This window comes from Ctenocephalides felis, unplaced genomic scaffold (assembly GCF_003426905.1).
Source record: "Ctenocephalides felis isolate EL2017-DRISC unplaced genomic scaffold, ASM342690v1 CF-g0.4_SCAFFOLD_01170, whole genome shotgun sequence".
NCBI lineage: Eukaryota > Metazoa > Arthropoda > Insecta > Siphonaptera > Pulicidae > Ctenocephalides > Ctenocephalides felis.
The window spans coordinates 10,747,123-10,758,968 of record NW_020537324.1 but is presented as its reverse complement, the minus strand read 5'-3'; positions in this window follow the sequence as shown (position 1 = coordinate 10,758,968).

The following is an 11,846-nucleotide window of genomic DNA, read 5'->3' as shown; positions in this document are numbered from 1 at the left end:
CATGTGCTAATCTCGGTAATGACCTGAATGATATCAAGAGTATGTTAATGCAGCTACAACGAGAAGTTGCTGCACTAAAAGATCATAGGTCTTGCAACAATAATATTCTGGATGATGAACAATTTGAAGCATTAGTTCAAGAGACTTCTGAACGCAATAAACGTTCATATAATATCATAATATATAACACCAAAGAGCCTCTTAATGACGTAAACAATTATGATAAAAGTGTTGATACTAATATGATTAACAATATATTTGAAGCTTCATTAGGAGTACCTTGTGTTCCGTCGAGCTTCGAACTATATAGATTGGGTAAATTTGATTCAAAAAGGACTAAGCCAAGACCGCTTAAAGTTATCTTCAAGGATAATAACTTACCAAAGAAAATTTTGTTCAACTGCAAGAAAATTAAGGATAATATCCACTTCAAGAATTTGATTATCAGTGAGGATCGGACACCAAGGCAACAACTTTATTATCAAAGACTGAAAGCTCAGCTACTTGAACGCGAGAAAAAAGGTGAAGTTAATCTTAAAATTAAATACATTAATGGCGTTCCTCGAATTGTTTCTTTAAACTAATTTCGCCCACAGATAGTAATGTCTTTACATGTTACTATCAAAATGTTCGTGGACTCAACACTAAAATTTCCGACTGCCTGCTCGCATCTAGTTATCTTGATTATGATTTCGTCGCTTTTTCTGAAACATGGCTTAGGAACGATGTTCACAACTCTGAATTCTTTTGCGACAGTTTCAATGTTTTCAGATGTGATAGAACTTATGGTATCAACAATAAATATCGTGGTGGTGGTGTACTTCTTGCAGTTAAAAAATATATTACTTGTGAACTTTTGAAATTGAACTTTATTTGTGAATTGCTTCCAATGATTGATATTGTTGGCTGCAAGTGTATCCTCAAGAATTCAAGCATATTAGTATTGACCGTTTATGTTCCACCTGATGTATCTACTGAGAATTTTGAAGCTTTCCTTGATCTACTAGAATCTTATGTTTCAGACAAAAATGTTTTAATTATTGGTGATTTCAATGTTCCACATTTCGATCAATTATCTCATAATCTTACTAATGCAAAATGTAACTTTATCTATAATTTTATTAATTTATCTGGTCTCAACCAATATAATTCTGTTATCAATATCAGTGGCAGATTGTTGGATTTAGTGTTTTGTTCTTACTTTTGCAACATAATTCATGATACCGAACCCCTTTTACCTGAGGACAATTATCATCCTGCTCTTTATATTTCTGTTTCCCTTACATCTTCTTTTTCCACACCCAATACTTTGCAATTTAATAAAAATAACTATCATTACAATTTCCACAAAGCGGATTATCTTAATCTTTACAGGGAAATTTTAAATACATCGTGGAGTTCTTTGTATACATGTTCTGACATTAATGATGCATGTGATCTTTTTTACGCTACAATTTATAGCTTATTAGATAAATTTGTTCCTAAAACAAAGAAATTTTCTTCCAATAAATTTAAGCCTGGTTTAATTCTGATATTATTAGAAACCTCCGTATGAAGAAATACTATCATAATAAATACAAGTTAACCAATATCACTTTCTATTATGAAAATTTTAAATTGTACAGGAAATTAATAAAATACTTATGAAAGATGCCTATAATTCATATATTATTGACGTTGAAAATTCTCTATCGCTTAATCCTAAATATTTTTGGTCTTTTTTGCGTAATAAAACTGCTTCTAATATTATTCCTAATAGATTGTGCTATCTAGACAAATATTATGATTCTCCTGATGCTATTGTTGATGCATTTAATTCTTACTTTATTAGTGTTTATCAGCCTAAACTTGACATACCCATTTTATTTGATCATAATGATAGAATCATGATTGATATAGGTGAAATTGATTCTAGTACTGTGCAACTTGCAATAGCAAGTTTTAAGAACTCCAAAATATTTGGTTTCGATGGTATTCCATCTTTCTTTATACGTGATTGCTCATCTACTCTATCTGATCCACTTGCATTTTTATTTAATCTATCTTTGCGTACAAACACTTTTCCAAATTGTTGGAAAATTGCACGATTAGTTCCAACTTTTAAACAAGGTGTTACATCAAACATTACTAATTACAGGCCGATATCATTATTATCAAACTTTGCTAAGGTATTTGAAAAAATTATTTATAGAGAACTAATTCCTTCTGTTAGAACTTTAATTTCTATTAATCAACATGGTTTCATGCCTGCCCGTTCAACGATAACAAATTTAATTTGTATTAAACAATATATAGCTGAGAATCTTGACATCAATGGACAAGTTGACGTGATTTACACTGATTTCAGTAAAGCTTTTGATAAAATTGATCATAACATTCTCCTTACTAAATTATCTAAGATTGGTCTTAATTCTTCACTTATCCACTTTTTCAAAAGTTATCTTCATAATCGCAAGCAGTTTGTCTTTCTTAATGGATTCTTGAGCAACATTGAAAATATTAGTTCAGGAGTTCCTCAGGGATCCATTCTTGGTCCACTATTATTTATTATTTTTATTAATGACATTTCTGATACTATTAACTGTCCACATTTATTATTTGCAGATGATCTGAAACTATATCTCAAAATAAATTCTATTGATGACTGCTTATTATTACAGTCTCAACTTGACCTTTTCCAATCTTGGTGTATCTATAACAAATTACATCTAAATATATCAAAGTGCAAGATTCTTAGTTTTACACATAAGCGCGTTCCAATACTTTTTGATTATAAAATTTCTAACACCAGCATTGATAGATGTAATAAAATTTCCGATTTAGGTGTTCTATTTGATTCTGGTTTGTTTTTCACAGATCATGTTACTGATATTTGCAATAGAGCACATCAATCTTTAGGTTTGATACTAAGAAATTGTAAACAATTTAAGTCTACCAATGCACTTCTTTGCATGTACTATTCTATTGTACGTTCAAAATTAGAATACGGTTCGATTATTTGGTATCCTCATCATATCAACAACTCTGATGCGATAGAGAAGGTTCAGCGAAAATTTCTGAAATACCTTTATTATAAAACATATAAAATTTACCCTGAACGTGGCTTTGACCACAACACTTTACTAAAAGAATTTGGTATTCCTTCCCTTGCCTCACGTCGATTTATCTGTACAATTATGTTCTTATTTAAGCTTTGCAATAATTCTATAGACTGTCCTCTTATTCTCAATCAACTATCCTTTAATGTTCCAAGGCTATCTTCGCGTTCACAATTATTTTTCAATTATCCACCCCTAAATCTAATTCTCTCTTAAATTCGCCAATTTTACTAATGTCCTCTAACTTTAACTTAATTAATAATGAAATAGACATTCACAACACATCACCTAATCAAATAATCTCCATCTGCACAAGTTAATCTTTTTATTTTCTTTCAAATATCTTATTATTTTCTGTTTATAAATATTATTGTTACATTCTGCATTATATGAAATTTTATCTTAGCATTTTATGTTACTAACTATATATTGTAATTTTGTGTATATTTTAATTGTTATTCATTATGTCAAATAATTGTATTTTTGAGTCCTCTTGGAGAAATCTGTGGGCTATATATTTAAATAAATAAATAAATAAATAAATAAATAAATAATATAACGAATTTCTTCATTCCTTTTCATTTACAAACCATATTATATATAATAGAATTGGGAGTAAAATGCATCATTTATGTATATTGTATATGCTTTTAGGATACTGCTGCATTTTCGGCAATACTTGAATTATTCACTACTTCACCCTGGCTTTCTAATAATTACATTCTAAAGTCATCGAATGTGCTTTATATTTGACAGAGTATGCAAGTAAATTTGCATTCATAATTAATTCTTACATACATAACCTCATTGTTTTTTTTTTCATTTTACCAACAGTTTGCGCTGTATCAAGCATTAATATTGAATACTTCTTTCTCTACTCCGATTTTACAAAGTCAAAAACATCATGCATCAACACAAAACACTTCCTTATGAGTTATGAACAAACCTCTCTGAATTTTAAAAGTTTTCCGCCGTTATGCCAAACTCGAATCCGTCACGGCGGTAGATTCCATTTCACGGGGATGATTCTCGCAGATGAGAACCGTTCGCGGTCCGATGGGCACGGCACGCGTACGGGCGCCGCTCAACCTATGCCACTTGCTACTAACTTTGCATGGAGAACGACGCAGCAATAAGCACGATTCATAATGGTGAAGCTGAAGTTGTGGATACTAGAGTGTGACCTGGAAACAAAGATATAGAATACTTTACAAAATGAGAATATATTTATTTTGAATCAAACTATATTTTAAAGCAAATGTCTAAAGTTGAAAATGCAGTTTTTTGGATAACTTTACGTTTCAGAGGTTTCTGTAAATTTTGGCATACCATAGAAAAAACGTGTTGTTGTGTGTATGTGTGTGTTTTTTTGTATAGCGAAGGAAATGCCTTTACGCATACCAGACTGGTCTTTTGTCTGGGTATGTCGGACTCAATACCGCCCTGGTATAATACCGACCAAAACCTCCGCTTTGCCCTTGCCTCTGGTCCCCACGGAAACCGTCGTTAGGCATTACTTCGTGGGGGGAGGATCTAGAATGTTATAATTCTTAACTTGATTTTATACTCATCTTCTAAATGGGCGAAGTCCCATTCGTCCTTTCTCCTTTATGTGTGTGTGTGTGTGTTTGCTTGTGCATATGTATGGATACAATTTTTTCGTCCTATCCAACCGATTTGAAATATTCAAAAAGCATTCGATTCCTATTTATAAAGAGATGTGTTGATTAGTTTTTGGCAAAGGCATCTCCAGCCGTTTCGGAAATATGGAGCGAAGAGTGCAGAAAATTGTGATTCATTTTTTTGAGAGAAAGGAGCATCCAATTTGTATAGTTTAAAAATCATTTCACTTGTATTGACGTCATTAATTGTATAAATTTTTGCGAAGTTCAGCAATTTTGAAGGTCCAGAAGAAAAAGTATGAAAAAATTCCATTTGCTATCAAATATTTGATATTTCGATATAAAAGATCGAAAGCAACATGAATGAAAAAAAATTCAAGAAATTTCAAAACATTGAAATTTAATAATAAATCAGATATCAAAATTTAATAAATATTGTACAAAGATGTTCGGAAAAGTTTTAGACTCAGAAATCATTTTTGAAATGTCGATTTTCAACATAAATCTCCAAGTATTTTTAAGTATTTTTGCTATTTTTTGCTATTTAAAAAAAATCAGAAATCAAAATTTAATAAATATTGTTCAAAGATGTTCTAAAAAGTACTAGACTCAAAAATTATTTTAGAAATGTCAATTTTCAACGAGTCTTCAAGTATTTTTAAGTATTATTGCTATTTCCAAAAATGCAACTTATTCAAAACATAACATTTATATTAAACGCGTATTTTTTGTTTTAAATGAATGCCTTAAAATTTTTATATAGAGTAGGGCGAGGTCAAATTTGACTTTGCGAAATTATATTGTTAAAACCAAACCAATTGTATCACAAAAAATAACACATATCAAACAAACAACCATCTGACTATGTTCAGTAACCCTCGCAGCTAATCTATCATTATAGGAATGTGGTTTTTTGCCATGGAGCAAAGAGGTCCAATGTCGTATCATTAATTTTATTTTACAAAATAATAGCTACTTTATTTAAATAATGCAAAATAATATAAACCTTATGGGTACATTTTTTACAGAGATAACATTGCATATAATTTTGATCTAGTATTTTGTCCAAAATATTTATCAGCAGAGTTGGAATAACTATTATTTAATATATACATATTCTGTAAAATTGCTTTTTTAACTTAATTTTACTCTTTCATATACTTCTTTTTTTTATTTACCAGAGTAAAGGTTCAGTTTGTCCTTTTCACCCCACCCACGTGTAAACTTCTATAAAGATTATATAAAAAACTGCAGAATTCAACTTAAAATTGACAAACAACTTATAAAACAATTAAATAACATATACTTAAAATTATATTTTATATTATTTGTTTGTTTTTTGAAATAGCCAACAGATTTCTTCCGAGAGGATTCAAAAACGAATTATTTTACATTATGGATAACATTTAATATATATATATATATATATATATATATATATATACAAAATTACAATATACAGTAAAATCAATAATGCATTTAACACAAAATTACATCATACAAAATGTAACAATATATATTTATTTAAATAGAATAAGATAAAATAATGAAAGATATTTGAGCAGATAGAGATGATATTATGGTCTCGTAAGTTAAACAACAGTGCTCACAACCAAAAAAACTAACATAGAAAAAAAATACTTTGGATGTGGACTTTCAAACATTGCCGTTTATCTCATGATAGCAACGTCGTAAGAATCAAAGTGATGGCTGGTTATAAAATATTTTCCACCTACTTTCAAATATTATAGTAAGCTTCAGTTGTTTTTGAAATATCGTCGGAGGATCTTTTTACCCGCGCACCTTCAACCCCGGCTCTAATTTTTATATAATATACGAATAAAAACGCTAATTGTTAAAATCGTTCGGTGAACTCTGGTAGATATCAGTCGGCCTACCTATCTATAAACGATCTCTATTCTGTTTGGAATATTTTGCCCCGCCGTTCGTCAGAGCTTTTCGTACCGTCCCCTCTAAGCTCTCACTAATGAGCGTATTAAGTCCATTTAGCTACGAGTGGCGGCAACAGATAGCGCACAGTCAGCGCACCTAAATATTACCGAGTTTTGTAATACGCTTTGAAAGTGATACCGGCTTATTTTGCCAAAGAACAGTTGAATGATTCTTAGAAAAGGAAGCTAAAAATAAAAATACACGCAGAAAGTACGTAAAAAAGTAGCTAATTAAAATATTTGAATACATGCGATAGAAACGAATTTTTATAGCAATTATGTATAAAAGTATTACAAGTGAAAGAGCATTATAATTTTCAGAATTTGTTAAAAAGCTAATTAAAATATTTAAGGACTTGTATTTTTTACAAAAATATACATAACATACTATAATAACTGTTAGAATACATAACAAACTTAAAGTTCTGTGAGTAAAAAGGTCCACATAAATCTATAAATATAATTTATAGATTTGTGATATTTTAAATATCATATGATATGCACAAATATGCATTAGTATTTTGATTTTAAATCTAATAGATTTTTCATATAACCTCTATAAGAGCTCAATTCAATTTAAAACAATCTGTTCACATACACACATACTTTTTCCAAATTTGGTCTCATTCGATTCGAAATGGCTTGAAACGTCGAGAAAACAAAAAATTAGCGAATCGGATTCGATGAAAAGAAACTTCTGGAAGTTAATAAGATAATTCAATATATAAAATGTTTACAGTATATAAAATGTTTAGGGATTGGTACATTTGGTAGGTATTTGGTCTTCATTGGATATTTTACATCATAATATTTATAAGTAATATAATTAAAAATAAGATACTGGGTGTATAAAATAATACACATGTATAAAATAATGTAATTAATTGTCATTTTGTTATATTTTATTATTTTTCTGGTATTATTTTATTATTCAAAAATTTTATTATATTATTTATTAATTTTATTTTTATTATTATTTGCTTCTATTTTATATTAAATCATTATATTACGGATATTATATTCATGTAAATTCTATCCTTTGCACTTTTATTTATTTAAATTTATGTTATTATTTATCAATATTACTAGATGTTAATTATTTAACAGTTGTAATAATTATTGAAATTAAAAAAAAATGTATAAAATAATACTATTGTATAGATTTTTTGTACGATCTCTCATACCAGACACTTCTGTCTGTCTGAAATGTATAAAATTTATATTTGCAATAAATTTCTATATTTAGGCAATAACTGAGCATTTTTCTGAAAACATTTCGATAGTTTTATATGTACTGTGATGTATGTTAATTAAAATTCACAGTATAATTACTGCAGATATGAATATAATCTTACATTATATATTGTGATGCTGAATGCGATATTTCACTTGATGCATCTTATACAGATCAACAATTAATTACGTAAAAAACGTCCACTATTTTTCATCTTAATAATTAGATTTAACAAAATTAAATTTTCGATTAGATTTTTATTCATATGTAACGCAGCAACGCTAGTAATATTATAAAAACAATATTAGTTTTGTAAAATTATAAACGACTCAAAATCACAAAATTTCACAAAATTAATTATTCAATTAAGATTAAATCGTGAATGATTTTTTATAAAATGTAGGTCTTTCTCTGACTAGCAGGGGTTGTTTTGCATATCAGGGGTGCGAACTTATTAAGTGGCTCTTTAGGCAAAGCCCTAAAAGGTGCCATTGTGCAATTCGAGAAATGTGAACGCTCTAATAATGAATACGGCAGCTCATCACAAATTTAATCATATGCATGATATACTAAATTAATGCGCGCTTCGCAATCGAAAGATAATTTGAATTTGTGCCTGAAGAAGGAAGGATGAAGTTTATGAAATTTATTAAATATCGATAAGAAGCATCAGGCATATTTAAATAACAAAATTAAATTGATATTATTAGACGGAGAAACATTTTTTTTATTACTATATAATCATTTTTACGCCTGTCCTAAAAAGACCCGGATGTTTTTTTAGACAGATTAACCGGAAAGTTAAATATTTCATTTTGTATGAATATTCAGAAGACATAGCATATAATTACCTAACATGTTTTAAATAAAATATGCAAAAAAATTATAGAAATTATTTTATAAATTTTCAAAATTTAGCACTAAATAAATGTGCAACAAGCAAAGGAAATTGAACAAGTAGAGTCTATTTATATAAAAACTATTATGGCAAATATTAGAACAAAGTATTTTCTGCAAAACATAATAATTTGCCGTTTTATACTTATGAAATATTCAAAGGTTATTCCAGGGATTTTTTAACGAAGCAAATTATTTAGCCGTTTATATAAAAATATTGGTATGATATCAGTGATCCAAATTAAGTTACCAATGATTAAATTCATTTAGTAGTTGTATCAATTTTTTACCAATTTGTGTAATTATATTATTACGTTATGATGTACGAAAAAATAAATTTTAATAAAAAATCATTTGTTTTATAATTTCCGGAGACCCATTGCTCCAACTAAACAGTGTTACTATTCCTCTATGTAAATTCCCAGTTCCCCGGGATTTCGAGCTCGTGTTATTGATTCCCTCCGGAGCACGCCCGTATTACATAAAATATTTGTTTGACACTCTATGTGGTATGAGGCAGTTATTGATACTGTAATTCCATAAAATTACAGGGTGGCCCATTTAAAAATTTGAGATTTATCAATAACAACTTGCCTGTAGGCCACAGCGTGCGGAATTCGAAGTTGCGATATATTGAAAAAAAAACTAAGAATTTTGAGACCTTTCTAACCTTTACAGAAATATCTAAACCGTAAGATCACTAGATGGACCACCCTGTATTTCTACCAAGTTACTATCAATTCAGACAAAGATAGGACCGTAACACAACGTTGACCCTCAATCTGAAACTGATCTAAATGACTTATCAAACTATTGAATAATATATTGTGAAAAAGATGATACAATTATCATAATATTTCTCATATTGTATATAATGACACAAAAATATATATAATTAAAACATAATAAAAAATATATGTAAAATTTTTGTTCAAAAATATTCTTAGAGCAACGCTTTGAATATTTTTTTATAAGTCTAGCTCTAAACGACCGATTTTGTTGTTTCCATAAAAGAGAAAAAATTCAAGTTTAATAAAACTGAAGGAATGCTCTAATTTTTTAAACATGTTCGATAAAACTATAATAATTTTGCAACGATATATCTCGGCATCATTGTACGGAACCCATAAAAATGAAAACAAATATTATACAGATTATTAAGATCTCTATAAAATATCTGACAATTTGATGTGCATATGTCTAATGATCATTTTTGACCGACAAATGACATTTTTAAACTTTTTTTAATCCCCGAAAACGCCGGTATTGCCTTCCAAAAAATTCAATCAGTTCCTGATTCCATGAATACAACTGAAATATTTCTTGAATCATTCAAATCGGTTGATCCATGCTCTCGAAATCGTCGACGAGTATTTGTATGCACACAAACACATTATGCATAAATTTATCTAATTGTAAAGTATGCCAAAATGTTCAGAAACTTTTAAAACGTAAAAACGTATTAAGAAAAACAATTTCGATTTTTTGGCGTTTACTGAAAAAAACAGTAAATCCGTCTACTAGACAACTACATACCAATGCATAAAAACATGAACGGCCTTATACCTTTGCGTTTTGCATTATATAAAGCATTTAAAAATTGTTCTTAATAATTTCCATACAATAGTCAACTATGCAAAAATTTGTCGCAAAAAAAACGACAACTCAAAATACCACTATGAGTTGAAACAGCTTAATGCATGATCGTGATAATGCATATAGGCAACTATATATATATATATATATATATATATATATATATATATATATATATATATATCGGTATGGGTAGGTATATTAATTCGTTGTATGAGTAAATAGGTACACGTCTCCATGAATACCTAATTAACTTTGATCATTCACGATCCGAAACAATAAACTTGTCCGGGCGCCGCACACGGAGTTTTGCTCCGGGGCGTGTACATGGGCGTGGTTTAGGGTGATAGATATGCACTAGCCCCGCCTGTTTCCGTTTTACCCCGTACTCACCGGATGCAATGTTGGCGAGACCGGAGATTTATAACTTTATCCGTCGCGGAACATCGTTCCGGAGCGAGTTATGGCTGATAACAATGAGCTACGTAGGCGCGAGAGAGATTCTTTTGAGTTATCAACGAATTTTTGGGCTATATTTTGAAATAATATATGGATTTTTTTTTCAAGAAATTGTAGAATGGTTTTACGTATATGCTTTCAGAAAAATTTTCATTTCACTGAAAATATGGAGCAAATTCTCGGATAAAATAGGTTTGTTTTGATAATGCCATGTTACGGGTCTATATTCGTATGAGTTGAAAGTAACAAATTATCAAAAAGCTCAATATTTGCTGTGCTATCAGGCAATTCACGCATAAAACCTAATTTCACGTATGTGTTTTCAAAGATACATCAAAAAGTTGCACTTAAGATAAAATTGATGAAAAATTTGATGAAAATATTCTATTCATAAATACAGTCAAATAATAGTAATATAGTCAAATAATATATATGTTGAAATTAAGTTTTACTTGAAAAAGTTGTTTATTTTCTGTGTTATTTTAAATAAAAAGATAATTTTCTAAGATAATTTTGTGATTGTGTACTGTAAAATAATATGTATTTTATATTTATAATTGTGTGTAATATAATTCAGTAAATGAAATGTTCTTGACATCTTATATAACAACAAATTTTTATTCAAAAATAAATAAGTACTTTAATATTGATTTACACCATCGACTATATTAAACAAGCATAATTGTATTTTTAAGTCCTCTTGGAAGAAATCTGTGGACTATATATTTAAAAAATAAATAAAATAAATAAATAAATAAATATATTAGGTAGACACATTTCAATCAAAAAATTGTAGGACATCAATACTGACTAATTAATACAAAATATATTTTATAATAATTTTAGAAATATATAACTTTACTGTTTTAAGTACCATGATCATTTTAATTTGGTTTGAGTATAAATAAATATTGGACATAAACTAAAAAAAACATCATATATATGCGTAGAATGATAATATGCATAGTTAGAATTATATTTTAAATTT